Source organism: Peromyscus maniculatus, chromosome X, assembly GCF_049852395.1.
Source record: "Peromyscus maniculatus bairdii isolate BWxNUB_F1_BW_parent chromosome X, HU_Pman_BW_mat_3.1, whole genome shotgun sequence".
Taxonomy (NCBI): Eukaryota; Metazoa; Chordata; class Mammalia; order Rodentia; family Cricetidae; genus Peromyscus; species Peromyscus maniculatus.
The window spans coordinates 74,801,129-74,816,178 of NC_134875.1; the positions used below are offsets into that span (position 1 = coordinate 74,801,129).

General features: G+C 35.6%; 1 protein-coding gene across 4 annotated transcripts in view; it reads right to left on the minus strand.

Moving 5' to 3' along the window:
- Nucleotides 1–15,050, minus strand: part of LOC102912650 (connector enhancer of kinase suppressor of ras 2-like) — a 410,055-nt gene that overhangs the window by 276,231 nt on the left and 118,774 nt on the right. The window lies entirely within an intron of this gene.

Here is a 15,050-nt window from a genome sequence, read left to right on the forward strand (position 1 = left end):
ATCTACAGTTTACCTTCATCATGAATTTAAAAAGCTTTGGCCTAAAGATACATGGAGGAAAGCCCCTTGATGGACACCTCCCATTTGATTTAGTTTCATTTCTAAAACTAGAGAGAGGTATATGACTAGATTAAGTATATACGACTAGATCCATGGTTTGATTTTTTTTTTTTTGCATTTACTGGGCAACTAATTGATCCTTAACCCTACCAATGATAAGGTGAAGGTCTAAATTTATGTCTTTTAGATACAAGTTCATTACCTTATTTCAGAAAAAGCTGTATCTTTAAATGTATAGATTTGAGATGAATTCGCTGCTTAGTGATGTGAAAGATATAATGAGATAAGTAGTCTAACCTAAAACTTATAAGTGATTAAATTTAATTGAAAGCTATGAAATCTTGGGTTTTAAAAATCTATATGTGAGACTATATACAAATATATTCTCTTAAATTTGTTCACTCTTTTATATCATGTGTTTGTTACCAAATGAGTTTTATATTAAATATTCATTTAAGTTAAAAATGTTGAATTATCCCAAATTCCTTTCTGTTAACAGTAAAACTTTAATTTAAAAGAGAAAAAAATCCAACAGTCTCAACAAGATGGCTTAATGGAGACATAGTAACATCAAGAGTCAGAAAAATGATATTCAGTCATGCTGTGTGAGCAAACAGAGGATTCAGATGGCCCCATATCCTTTGGTATGTAAATATGAGCTTTAAATTTAAAACAAAAATAGAGGACCTGAGATATGAATAATTAAGAAGTTCTAACCAGGATGTTATCTCATTGATGGTTCTCGCAATTCTGATTCTAGATGAAGGTCTAAGGAGTCCCTATTGCTTAAGGAGATGTACTGGTTCTTTTTTGCCTGCTCATGGGACCTATTTCCTCCTACTAGGCTGCCTCATCCAACCTTGGTGAGAGTATATGCCTAGTCTTATTGCACCTTGTTATGCCGAGTTCAGTAGGTATCACTCACTGGGAGGCCTGCTCTTTTCTGAAGGGAAATGGAGGAGCAATGGATCTAGGGGAGAGGGGAGGTTGGGCAGGAGAGCCTCTGTTTGGGATGTATTGTATGAGAGAAGAATAAATAAATAAATAATAAAAAAGAGGTAATTGCTTCTATTCCAGGGTACATTCCTACCCTCATGATAACTGCTCTCATCTTGACTCTGCTGTTCTGCAACTCAAAATTGGGACAATGGCTTCTCCTGGTGATTTCAGTTTTCGAAGTTAACTCAACAGAAAAGGAAATACATAGAAAGAGCAGGGATTCCAAAATTTAACTTATATGCTTCATAAGGCCAAATGAAAAATACTTTGTAGCAAAACCAAATTCTATCTGTTGTAATAGGAGTTAAAAGTTTTAATAAAATGGTTATCTTAAATTTGTTGAGTAAAAAATGTCTCTAGGCGTGTTATTTATATTTTTTTGTTTTAGATATAATTTCTTGAGTTTTCATATAAAATAGTTGTTTTGTATGGAATGGTTTTCATAAAATTTTATAAGGAAGACAATGTTTTCTAAATTTTAGAAATAAGTTATGAAAAACATAAAATAAAAGAACAAATGTAAAAATCACATATTCAAAATTTATTCTGGATAAAGAAGTTAAAGAAAATGCTTTAAGTTTAAAAAAGATTTTTTATGGTAAAATAAGGTTTGTCCTAAAATGAGAGATTGTTCCAATTGAAAATAGACAATAGAAGATAAAGCTTAGAAGGTTAAAATTGCTTTGAAAAGACTGGAGTCTAAACTTAAAGAAAGACACATGGCTATAATTAAATTGGTTATAAATAGAGGTTACTAATATCCATAAGGTCAAAATCAGTACCTTGATATAAAACTAATGCCTGATTCTATTTATAGCAATAATATTTTCAAGTATTTAAAGGCTTAATAACACTTACAAAAATGGCTTAAAAAGTATTTTTATCTTATTCTTTTACTAAACAAGGAATTTAAAACTTGTGATTAAATTTCATGCAAAAGCTAGGTTTGTATGTTTCCTCAGTGGACAAAACTTTCATTTGCTGTTTAGCCACTTCCTTAGTGTTAGGAAACAATCTATTAAATATTACCATTTCAAATTTGGGCCTTCCTAAAGAGTTACATAATAATCATAAAACTTATTTGTTTTAGGAACAAACGTTTAAACAAAATTATAAAATTTGGCCTATAATACAAAATTTCATGAAGCCTATAATCCTCAATCTTATATATTTGTGATTAAGTAAACAAATGACACTAATTGTGAAAATTTACTAAAGCTTTTGGTTTTCTTAGCCTAAGACATCTCCATTATATTTTTCTAAATACAAGATCTATCCTTTTTGGAAAATATCTATTATAACTTTATAAAAATATAACCATATCAATGATGTTTAGTGTTAATTATCAACTCTACAAGCTATAGAATCACCTCAGAAATGAGCCTCCAAGCACACCTGTAAGGATTATCTAGATTAATGTTAGCCTCTAGAATGTCTATGAGGGATTATCAGGATTAACTGTAGTGGAAAGACCCATCTTAATTTTGTAAGACCGTTCCTTGTGGGAGAATCTTAGACTGCATAAAATGTTAAATGCAGGATGGACAGTAGCGTTCTTGATCATTATTTTTTCTTATAGGTACAATATGACAAGTTGCTTTCAGCTATCTAGACTTGATCCCTCTCCCATGATGAACTGTACCTTTGAACTGTGAGCCTCAATAAACCCTTTTTAAAACTGCATTTGTCAGGGTACTTTATCACAACAAGAAAAGAAACTAAAACACTTCTATTTAAAAAGATTAAATAAAAAGTATGTGAGCCATCCCTATCAAAGGGAAATATAATATTCTAAGGGACTTTTAAGTAGATTCAGAATTGGTTACAGAATCTATCCACAGTGAGCTCCTGAGAAATGAACTAAATCATCTAATTTCATCAACTGAAAGAAGACAAGACATCCAACACTTTCTTTAATTCCGAAGGGAATGGCTCTATCAAGTAATTGTAACCAGTTTCTATGCTGACATGCTTCAGGATGTTAACTATTAGATTCATAGCTCTCACATCAAACCTATCACAATTTCAGAGAGCATATCTACATAAACATTTAAAATAATTATCTTCAGCTATATAAAAAATTGAGTACCTAAAAATTGCATCATATTTAGTTTTTTATTTTAAAGCCCAAGATGCTTAATTTTTTCTCATATTATTCCTAGGTACTAAAATAGTATTGTTTTAATAAATCTATAAATTAGGATTTTATTATGACCTTTTGTTAATTATGTGTTTGTCATGACTGTTTAACAGTCTCTATCTAACTTGAATCAAGTTTTCATATTGAAAAGCATGTAAGCATGAGGGGACAGAGGATGTGAGTTTGGGAATTGAATAGCAGGATGCAGGTTATATGAAGAAGGACCATAAAAATGGGGGAAAAAGCCTGCTACCTAGGAGAGGGAAAAGGGATGCCAATACAGAAAGAGAAGGAGGGAAGAGAATCAAATAACATCAAAGATAGTTGATAAAACCTCAAGTAATCATATTATTTTATATTTACCTGAAACTATTTATAATACATAGACATGCATGCATGCAGACACACACACACACACACACACACACACACACACACACACACACACACACACACACACACATATTCCTTAAAAGAAGTTATGCCACTTGGGCTGATAATACCCCTCACAAGAACCACAGATTTATAAAAACTCCAATACCAGCCAGGAGAAACTTTTCAAATGGTTGGTCAGGGTAGTCCAAGTGACTTCCAAAACAATATAGACTATTGCTTTTCCCCTTGGTTGTTTCTCAGAAAATGAAGATAGGCCCTTATTGCTGAAGACACTACACAGGACTCAAATGATTCGAGCTGAATCTAACCGAAAGTTTCCTTCCTGTGGTCCAGCTTCCTTGGAACCAGAAAATACTACACAAACTGTCAAGGGTAGGAAGCAATTCTTAGTTCTATCTAGCAGCAACATCTATGAATCACAATGACCAATATGGAAAGTTATCAGTAAAGATGCATTAAGTAGCACTCACATATTAATGGTAACTAATAGCTGTCTAACTGGACTAAGTCCCACTCAGCAGGAGGGAAACCATGCCTGGTACTTGAAATCTAGCCATTTCCCAGGGAAGGTGAGGTAATGGATCTTAAAGAGAATCTAATGCTGCCTCTTTGCTAGACCAGCATGATTCATAAATACATTCTAAATCTTTTCCTTATACACACAGATATGTGTAGCTATCACTCTTTATCAAAAAACTTCTCTTTACAACAAATGCAGACTATCATAGAAAATGAAAACTGGACACAATAGAGAGATCAACAGACTGTGGGAAGCCCAGTTCCAATGGATTCATCTGCATGCATCTATGGCTCAGGGAACATCATGAAATAGGGGGCATAAAAATTATAAGAGCCAGAATACTAGAAGCTCTATTGTCAGCAGATTCTCCTAGAGATGGCTGTATAAATCTCAATGGATATAATAACTAATTTTGAGAGGGGTAAATTTAATGGGGTCCCAGTCCTATACAAAAAAACTATATTCAAATAAAGACTGCCTAGAGGGAGAATTAGCTTCTCCAAGGAATCAGCCCCATACTTTGATATCAAATACAAAGTGGCCAGCTGATACCATATACATAAATCAACAAAAACAGACTTAGCAGATTATATTTATATAATTGTGCATATTTACACATGCATATATCTGTAACAATATAATCAAATAAAAAGGCTATTGATTTGAAAATGAGGGCAAACATGGAAGGAATTGGAGGAAAGAGACTGGGGGGGGACAGGAGGAAGGAAAGGGAAAGAGAAAAATGATGTAATTACATTTTAATTAAAATATATATAAAATGAAAAATGTACATTTCCTTACCTAATTTAAAACAATTTACAATTAGTTATTATATTTAGGATTAAAATTTTGTTTTTAAATTGAGAGTCACTTACTTTACATCTTCCAAAAGTAACTCCATGTTGGGGGTACCTATATTTAATCCAAACTCTTAGAGGCTAAAACAAACTTTCTCTTACTAAGAAAATGGAGGAATATTAACTGTACTCAACTCATTATGCCTATTCTAATTATGCTCCTATTCATATTAAAATGTTGACATACAACAAAATAAAAGCTCCAAAACATCTTAAGATGCACAGACTTCTAGATATTTTAAATGAACTGTAACTCCATTTAATCCAGTGAGAAATACATGAAGGTTTGGGATATCTTTTCTTATCACTCCCAGAAAACATTAAAAAATTAGTTTCCAAAGAGAACAACATTCATGATATTTTTATGACATTTTTGGAATAAATATTCATAGTATCTTATAGTACAATTAGGTGGGATGTTTTTTTAAAAAAGTAATATTCATATTTTACAAATCAAAAGGAAATGGATACTAACTATCACAGTGACTCATACTAGGTCCCATTAGACATTTAGATTTTATTTTCAAGACAGGGTTTCACTGTGCAGCTTTGCGCCTTTCCTGGATCTCGCTCTGTAGACCAGTTTGGCCTTGAACTCACAGAGATCCACCTGTTTCTGCCTCCCGAGTGCTGGGATTAAAGGCGTGCACCATGCAACCCCCCCACTTCCCCACCCACGGTGTAGTGGGTAGGGATTCTAGCTTTGATCTGGAAGTTCCAATCCCCATTGAGGCTTTAGTAACTGTCACATCTACAAGGCAGGGCCAAGAGATGGCCCTGAAGACCCGAGATCCGGATGTGCTGCATTCTCTTGGTTCCTGGACCCTGGACACTAGAAGTAGACCAAGCAGAGTTTTCCAGAGAACACCGCTGGACTCTGCTATGTCTTCTCCAGACCCTGAAACCTACCTATCCCTTCAGTTGTAAGTTATGCCACTAAATAAACCTCCCTTTTAACTACGTGAAGTTGCTTTAATATTTTCACGAATATCTGGCGCCCAACTTGGGGCATGAACAAATGACCCTGAGATTAAGAGTTCCATGCTAATCTCATTTTTAAGGTTTTAGGTGGAAACTCTTGCCAACCCGTTGGGCACCATTTGTAGATAGAGAGTTCTCTCTGGGTCCTGCCAAGCCCCGGCAGTCCCATAGCCCATTTATAAAATAAACACACCGACTCTTATATTATTTAAACTGCTTGGCCATTAGCTCAGGCCTGCTGTGGGATGTTCTGTATGTCCTGTGGGAGCCTGTTCTCGGGTTCCTTGTGGCTTTACCCAGCAGGTCCGCATAGAGGATGATTAGGACCACGGGCCTGAGTGTAGGTGTCTGAGATGGTCTGCATGGTCTGCATTTGGCTGTGCTGTGGGATGGTCTGTATGTCAAGTGATCTGATTGGTCAATAAATAAAACACTGATTGGCCTGTGGCTAGGCAGGAAGTACAGGTGGGACTAAAATAGAGGAGAAATAAAAGAACAGGAAGACAGAAGGTCACACAGCCAGCCGCCGCCAGGACAAACAAAATGTAAAGATGCCGGTAAACCACGAGCTATGTGGCAAGGTATAGATTTGTAAAAAATGGGTTAATTTAAGATATAAGAACAGTTAACAAAAAGCCTGCCATGGCCATACAGTTTGTAAGCAATATAAGTCTCTATGTTTACTTGGTTGGGTCTGAGCAGCTGTGGGACTGGCGGGTGACAAAGATTTGTCCTGACTGTGGACAAGGCAGGAAAACTCTAGCTACACAGGCCTATCATTGTCTAGCTCTTACTCTTATATTCAACACATTTCTATTAATCCATACTTTGTCGCCTGGCTCGTGGCTTACTGGTACCTTACATCTTCCTTGTTCTGGCGGCAGCTGCAGACAGTCTCTCCCACTGCCTTCCTGTTCCCTCAATTCTCCTCTCTGTTAGTCCTGCCTATACTTCCTGTCTGGCTACTGGCCAATCAGTGTTTTATTTATACAGAGCAATATCCACACCAGCCTGGCAACATTTAGATTTTTTTATAAAAAATATATGGTTGTGTCCAAAAAACCTATACTTCATGATTTATCAAATTTACCCTCTCATTTTTAATTCCGACATTAAGACTATTTGAACATGTAACTGAAATTAAACCAAAAACAGAAATTGTGCTGTGATATGGTGTTTTTTTGCAATGTGACTTTTCATTTACTTTCCAAAAATGAAAATAAATTAGAATAATAATTTAGAAAGTAAACAGTGATTTTTCTTTAAAACTTGAGTTAGCCATTTTTCACAAAGTTGTTGCTATAAGATTAAATTTGCCATAAAAATTGGAAAGGAAGGAGTCAAACTTTCGATATTTGCAGATGACATGATAGTATATATAAATGACCCCAAAAATTCTGCCAGGGAACTCTTACAACTGATAAACACCACCAGTAATGTGCTTGGATTCAAGATTAACTCAAAAAAATCAGTAGCCCTCCTATATACAAATGATAAATGGGCTGAGGAAGAAATCAGAGAAGCAACACTCTTTACAAAGACACAAATAGTATAAAATATCTTGGGGTAATTTTAACCAAGCAAGGGAAAGACTTGTATGACAAAAACTTAAAGTCCTTGAAGAAAGAAATTGGAGAAGATACCAGAAAATGTAAAGATCTCCCATGCTCATAGATAGGTAGAACCAACATAATAAAAATGACAATCTTATCAAAAGCACTATACAGTTTCAATGCAATCCCCATCAAAATACCAACGCAATCCTTCAGAGACCTGGAAATATCAATACTCAACTTCATATGGAAAAAAAAGCCCAGGATAGCTAAAACAATCCTTTGCAATAAAACAACTTCTGGAGGCATCATCATACCTGACCTCAAGCTCTACTATAGAGCTATACTAATAAAAAACAGGTTGGTATTGGCATAAAACAGACACACTGATCAATGGAATCAAATCAAAAGCCAAGACAAAGAAGCGCAAAATGTACAATGGAAAAAAGAAAGCATCTTCAACAAATGGTGCTGGCATAATTGGATGTCAACATGTAGAATATTATAAATAGATCCATATCTATCACCATGCAAAAAACTCAAGTCCATGTAGATGAAAGACCTCAACATAATTCCAGTTACACTGACCCTGACAGAAGAGAAAGTAGGAAGTAGCCTACAACACACTGGCACAGGAGATCACTTCCTAAATATAACTCCAATAACACAGACACGGAGAGCAACAATTAATAAATGCGACCTCCTGAAACTGAGAAGCTTCAATAAGGCCAAAGACATGGTCAATAAGACAAAATGCCAGCCTACAGAATGGGAAAAGATCTTCACCAACCCCACATTTGACAGAGGGCTGATTTCCAAAATATATAAAGAACTCAAGAAACTAAACAGCAAAATACTAAACAGTCCAATTTAAAAATGGGCTACAGAGCTAAATAGAGAATTCTCAACAGATGAATCTCAGATGGCAGGAAGACATTCAAGGAATTGCTCAACATCATTAGTCATCAGGGAAAAGCAAATCAAATGATTCTGAGATACAATCTTACACCTGTCAAAATGACTAAGATAAAAAACACTCAGGACAGTTTATGTTGGAGAGGATTTGGAGCAATCCACTATTGGTGGGAGTGCAAACTTGTACAGCCACTCTGGAAATCAGGATGGCAACTTCTTAGAAAATTGAGAGTTGGGTGTCAAGACCCAATGACACCACTCTTGGGCATATACCCAACGGATGATCAATCATACCACAAGGACACTTGCTTATCTATGTTCATAGGATCATTATAAGTAATAACCAGTACCTGAAAACAACCTAGAAGCCCCTTAACTGAAGAATGGATAAAGAAAATGTGGTACATATACATAATAGAGTATTACTCAGCTGTAAAACCAAGGACATCATGAAATTTGCAGGAAAATGGATGGAACTAGAAACAAATCATCCTGAGTGAGGTAACCAAGACTCAGAAAGACAAACATGGTATGTACTCACTCATAAGTGGGTATTAGATGTAAAGCAAAGGATAATCATATTACAACCCACAGCTTCAGAGAAGCTAGAAAACAAGGAGGACCCTAAGAAGGATGCATGGATCACCTTTGGGAAAGGGAAACAGAGGCGATCTCCATGAGTAAACTGGTGACCAAGGGGGCCAACAGAGGGGAGAGGGTACAGGATGGGAACATGAGGGAGCATGATGGCTGAGCTGGGGGAGGGATGGAATGGGAGAGCAATCAAAGAGATATCCTGATAAAGGGAGACATTTTGGGGTTAAGGAGAAAACTGATGCTAGGGAAATTCCCAGGAATCCACAAGGACAACCACAGATTAGACTACTAGCAATAGCACAGAGGGTGCCTGAGTTGGCCTAACCCAGTAATCAGATTAGTGACTACCATAACTGTCATCATAAAACCTTCATCCAGTAGCTGATGGGAGCAGAGGCAGAGACCCACACCCAAACAAACACCAGGCTGAATTATGGAAGTCCAGTTGAAGAGAGGGTAGAAGGATTATATGAGTAAGGGGAGAGGGTCATGATCAAGATGGGGAAATCTAAAGAGACAACTAAACCAAGCTCGTAGGAACTCACAAGCTTTAGACTGACAGCTGTGGTACCTGCATGGGACTAACTAAGCTCTCTGCATAAGGGAGACAGTTGTGTAGCCTGGTCTGTTTGAGGGGCCCCTGGCAGTGGGATCAGGATCTATCCCTGGCGCATGAGCTGTCTTTCTGGAGCCCATTATCTATGATGGGATGTACTGCTCAGTCTTGTTGCATTGGGGAGAGTTTTGGTCCTGCTTCAACTGAATGTACAAGGCTTTTCTGACTCCCTATGGGAGGCCTTACCCTTTGGGAGGAAGGGATGATGATGGGTTGTGGAGGAAGGCTGCAGGAGGGAGAGAGAGGAGGAATGAGAGCGGGATCTGCGGTTGGTGGTATTTAAAATGAATAAAAAATTTCTTAAATTAAAAAAGATTAAATTTTCCAAAGAGAAAAAAAAACTATAACTAAAGGCTAATAATTTTCAAAATTATTTCCTATAGTACAAAGGAATATAGTTACAAGGGAAAACAAATAGTCAATAAAGTAAAAATATGTAATTTTTACTTCGGTAAAATACCTGTTTCCCTTATATGCTACTTTTTTTATTTTTTTATTTTATTTTTTTTTTGTTTTTTTTTGTTTTTTTTTTACTATACAGTGTTCTTGATTATTTTAAATTCAGGTATCATATTCCTATTATATATCATATATAAATGTTATATAAAATACAGAGAATAAAAGAAAAAAATCAAACCTGGATTATAATAATAGATTTTGTATGATAGAAGATTTCCTAACTTGATAGTGTTATCAGCTATCCATTTTTTTCTAAAGATTGATTTCATGGCTACTCAGTCTCATGTATTTTCTTTCCTAAGGATTTGTCTCCCTAGAATCAGATGACAAAAACATCTGAAAGAATATCTGCCTTTATATGTGTAACATGTATTCTCAAGTTCCTGGAATCAAGGTGTACCTACATTTCACATTCTACAAAGGCAGACTCATTGAAACCTTGATGGTTATAATTAGGTAAATTATTTGGAATCTGTGAACAGACATACATCTTCCACTTACCTAAAATCTAACAATGTTATGAAATGGCACTTAAGGTCTATAGGAGAGATTTACTTGAAGGTCTATAGGAGAGATTTACTTGCCTTGTTATGAACTGCCTACCTAATGATTCTACCAATGTATTCAAAAAGTGTCTTTTTTTTTTAATGTGACTGTCTGTGTTCTGCTGCTATTTTAAAAATCTAGAAATTGTTCTCATTTGAAAATGAAATTTGGGGTTCCATGGTCACATGGTAGGTGTTGGGACTTTTTAAAGGCCAACTGGAGAATGATTACTTCCTTCTGTAAAAGAGAAAGAGTTGGTTTGGATTTAACAGCAGAGACAGGACATTCTGATTATCTCCAAAGTGTTACTCCAAATAGGCTTGTTAAAAACCTGAGCAGAAAGTGTTTCCCAACCCTCAGGATAGCAGAATCACCTGAAGACATACTAGCTCTTAATGAAATAATATACTCATTCCCTTAATGAGATATTGTTCTCATTTATCTCCAAAGACTCGTCCAGGACTGTTGGTTGCTGATCCAGCTTTTCTGAGCTCCAAAAGCACAACTTTTCCTTTTCACCTTTGTATCTTCTCTTTCGACACCAACCAATATCCTAAACATGATTTTACCAAAACTCTAGGATTTCTCACTATTTTCACTGAAGATATTCATTCAACCTTTCTACAACTGCCTGCAGAATTCCACTGCAAACACAAAGGGAAAGACTTTTTTCCCTTCTCCTTATCCATCTTTCAACTTCAGGTAGGTGCCATGATTTACAGATTTCTTGTCCTTGTTTTTCCCTAAAACCCTAAATTATTTTCCTTGATCAACATTCCAGGTTCATTTTTTAAATTTATCAATGAGACTAGAAACCCACCAAAGGGAACCCCAATTGACCAATAAGAAGAGTAATGTTTAAAATCATCATGATAATTTTAGTAAAATGTGAAGAAATTCATATAATAAATATTTAAAATTTGTGCACTTTTTTTGTAAATTAAATAAAAAAACCAACCAAAATTAGTTCTGATGTTCCATTAAACATGCTCAAGTGTGGGAGTTAATTAAACTGATTTCTGCAACTTGCTATGATGCTTATCTTAAAAATAGAGTTGCAAATTGCATTGAATCTGTACATTTCTTTTGGCAAGATGGCCAGTTTTACTACATTAATCCTACCCATATATGGGCATGGGAGATTTACCAGTTTCTGATATCTTCTTCAATTGCTTTATTGAAAGACTTGCAGTTATTGGCAAACAGGTCTTTCTTGGTTAGAGCAAGATATTTCATATTATTTGTGACTAGTGTAAAGGGTGTTGTTTCCCAAATTTCTTTTTCAGCCTATTTATTGTCTGTATATAGGAGGGACACTGATTTTTTTTTAGTTTATTTTAGCCACTTCATTGAAGGTATTTATCAGCTGAAGGAGTTCCCTGGTAAAATTTTTGGGGTCGTTTATGCATACTATCATATCATCTGTGAATAGTGGTACTTTGACTTCTTCCTTTCCAATTTGTATCCCTTTGATACAATTCCAATTTGTATCTTTCTTAGGTGTCTTATTGCTCTAGCTAAAACTTCAGATACTATATTGAATAGATATAGAGAGTGGAAAGCATTGTCTTGTTCCTGATTTTAGTGGAATTGCTTTGAGTTTCTTTCCATTTAATTTGATATTGGCTACAGGCTTACTGTAAACTGCCTTTGTTATGTTTTGATATGTCCCTTGTATATCCCTCATATCTCCAAGACTTTTATCCTGAAGGGGTGTTGGTTTTTGTCAAAGGCTTTTTCAGAATCTAATGAGATGATCATGTGATTTTTTTCAGATTGTTTATATGGTGGATTACATTGACAGTTTCTCATATGTTAAACCGTCCCTGCATCTCTGGAATGAAGCCTACTTAATCATGGTGAATGATCTTTGTTATGTCTTCTTGGATGTGATTTGCAAGTATTTTGTTGAATATTTTTAGATCAATGTTCATGAGGGAAATTTGTCTGTAATTCCATTTATTTGTTTGGTCTTTTGTGTGGTTTGGGTATCAGGGTAACTGTAGTCTCATAAAATGAATTTGGCAGTGTTGAAACCACAACACTCAGCTTTATATGGAAAAACAAAAAACTCAGGATAGCAAAAACAATCCTGTACAATAAAAGAAATTCCAGAGGTATCACCATCCCTGATTTCAAGCTCTACTACAGAGAAACAGTAATAAAAACCATATGCTAATGGCATAAAAACAGATTGCTTAATGGAATTGAATCGAAGACTCAGATCTAAATCCACACACCTAGGGACACCTGATTTTTAAAAAGAAGACAGAAATATACAATGCAAAAATGAAAGCATATTCAATAAATGGTGCCAGTTTAATTGGATGTCAGCATGTAAAAGAATGCTAATAGCTCCATATTTTTTACATTGCACAAGACCTCAACATGAAACCAGATACACTGAACCTGATAGAAGAGAAAGTGGGGAATATCCTTGAAAGCATTAGCACAGAAGACAAATTCCTGAACAGAACACCAATAGCAAGGCACTAAGATTAACAATTAATAAATGGGACCTCCAGAAACTGAAAAGCTTCTATCAGGCAAAGGACATGGTCAAAAAGACAAAACAGTAGTCTACAGAATGAGAAAAGATCTTCACTATCTCCACATCTGACAGAGGGACAATTTCCAAAATATAGGAAGAATTCAGTATGCTAGACTAAAAAAATGAAATAATCCAATTAAAAATGGGGGTACAGATAAAGAGAGAGAATACTCAAGACAGGAATCTCAAATGGCCTAAAAGCGTTTAAAAAATGTTCAACATCCTTAGTTATCAGGGAAATGCAAATCAAAATTACTCTGAGATTCTAACTTATACCTATCAAAATGGCTAAGATAAAAAACACAAGTGAAAGCTCATGCTGGAGAGGATATGGTGCAAGACTCCTCTCTTGCTGGTGGGAGTGCACACTTGTTCAGTGACTTTGGAAATCAATTTGGTGGTTTCTCAGAAAAGTAGGAATTGGTCTACCTCAAGACCCAGATATACCACTGCTGGGCATATACCCAAAGAATGTTCGACCATATCATGGGGACACTTGCCCAAACATGTTCATAATAGCTTTATTTGTAATATCCAGAAACTGGAAACAACCTGGATGTCCCTCAAACAAAGAACAGATAAAGAAAATGTGGTACATTTTCACAATGGAGTATTACTCCACTGTTAAAAAATGACATCATGAAATTTTCTGCCCAATGTATGGTACTAGAAAAGATCATCCTCAGTGAGGTAACCCGGACCCAGAAAGACAAACATATGTACCCAGTTAGAGGTGGATGTTAGCTATAAAATAAAGGATAATCATACTACAATCCACAAACCCAGAGAGGTTAGGTAACAAGGAGGGCCCAAAGGGGTACATGTGAATCTCACTGTGAAGGAGAAATAGAATAGACATTACAGCTGAATGGGGGAGTGGTCGAGAAGGGCAAGGGAACAGGAGGGATCAGGTGCGGGGAAGACAGAAGGAGAGAGTACTGCAAAAGACAACTGGAATCAGGGGCCATCTCTGGGATGAGGTAGAAACCTAGTGCAATAGAAATTCCCAGGAATCTATGGGAGTTACACTATCCAAGACTCCTAAAAAGGGAAGACATGGAGCATGAACCAGCTGTCTCCTGTAACCAGGCAAGACTTCCAGAAGAGGGATTGGGACCCCAACTCAACCACATAAACTTTGACCTTCAATTTGCCTTGCCTACATGATAAGTTGGGATAAAGATGGTATGGAAATTATGGGAGTGACAAATCAATGACTGAAGGGTGAGCTATTTTCAGGTATCCTATTATAGGATCCTCATTTCTTACTGAAATTGAATGCATAGTTACCCCTAAGAAAAATGGCAAGTTGTCTCCTTTCTCCTTACCTTTTGTCTTCTACTTTATAATCTCCATTCCTTATGTCTCATTTAATCTTGCACTTTACAAAGTCTATCTTTAAGAAGGACCTAAAACTTTTTTACTCTTGACAGGAAAACATGATATTTAACATTTTAATATCTTACTGGGACATTTTGACTTACACAAGAAATAAGTCTTAAAGCCAAATTACTTTCCAATATCAGCAAATAGCAAAAAAAAAAATTAAAGACTATTTGGCCTATTTCTATACTGGATACTATATTAGGAATGAAACTGCTATTTGGTGATTTCTATTGGCCCAAAACAACTGCTAAGCAATGGGGGAAAATTATAAGTTTTTGAGCCTCTTACACTTCCTTGAAATTAATACTAGCTTGATTTAGAAAAGAGAAAAATCGAATTTTCTATTTGTTTCAAACACACATACATCTCAAGTAGTCTGTAAATTGTAAACTAAAAAAAGTATTTTTCTAAACAAAATGACTGTACTTATTTAAACGAATATGGGATAAAATTTTATTTATTTCCCTAACAGTG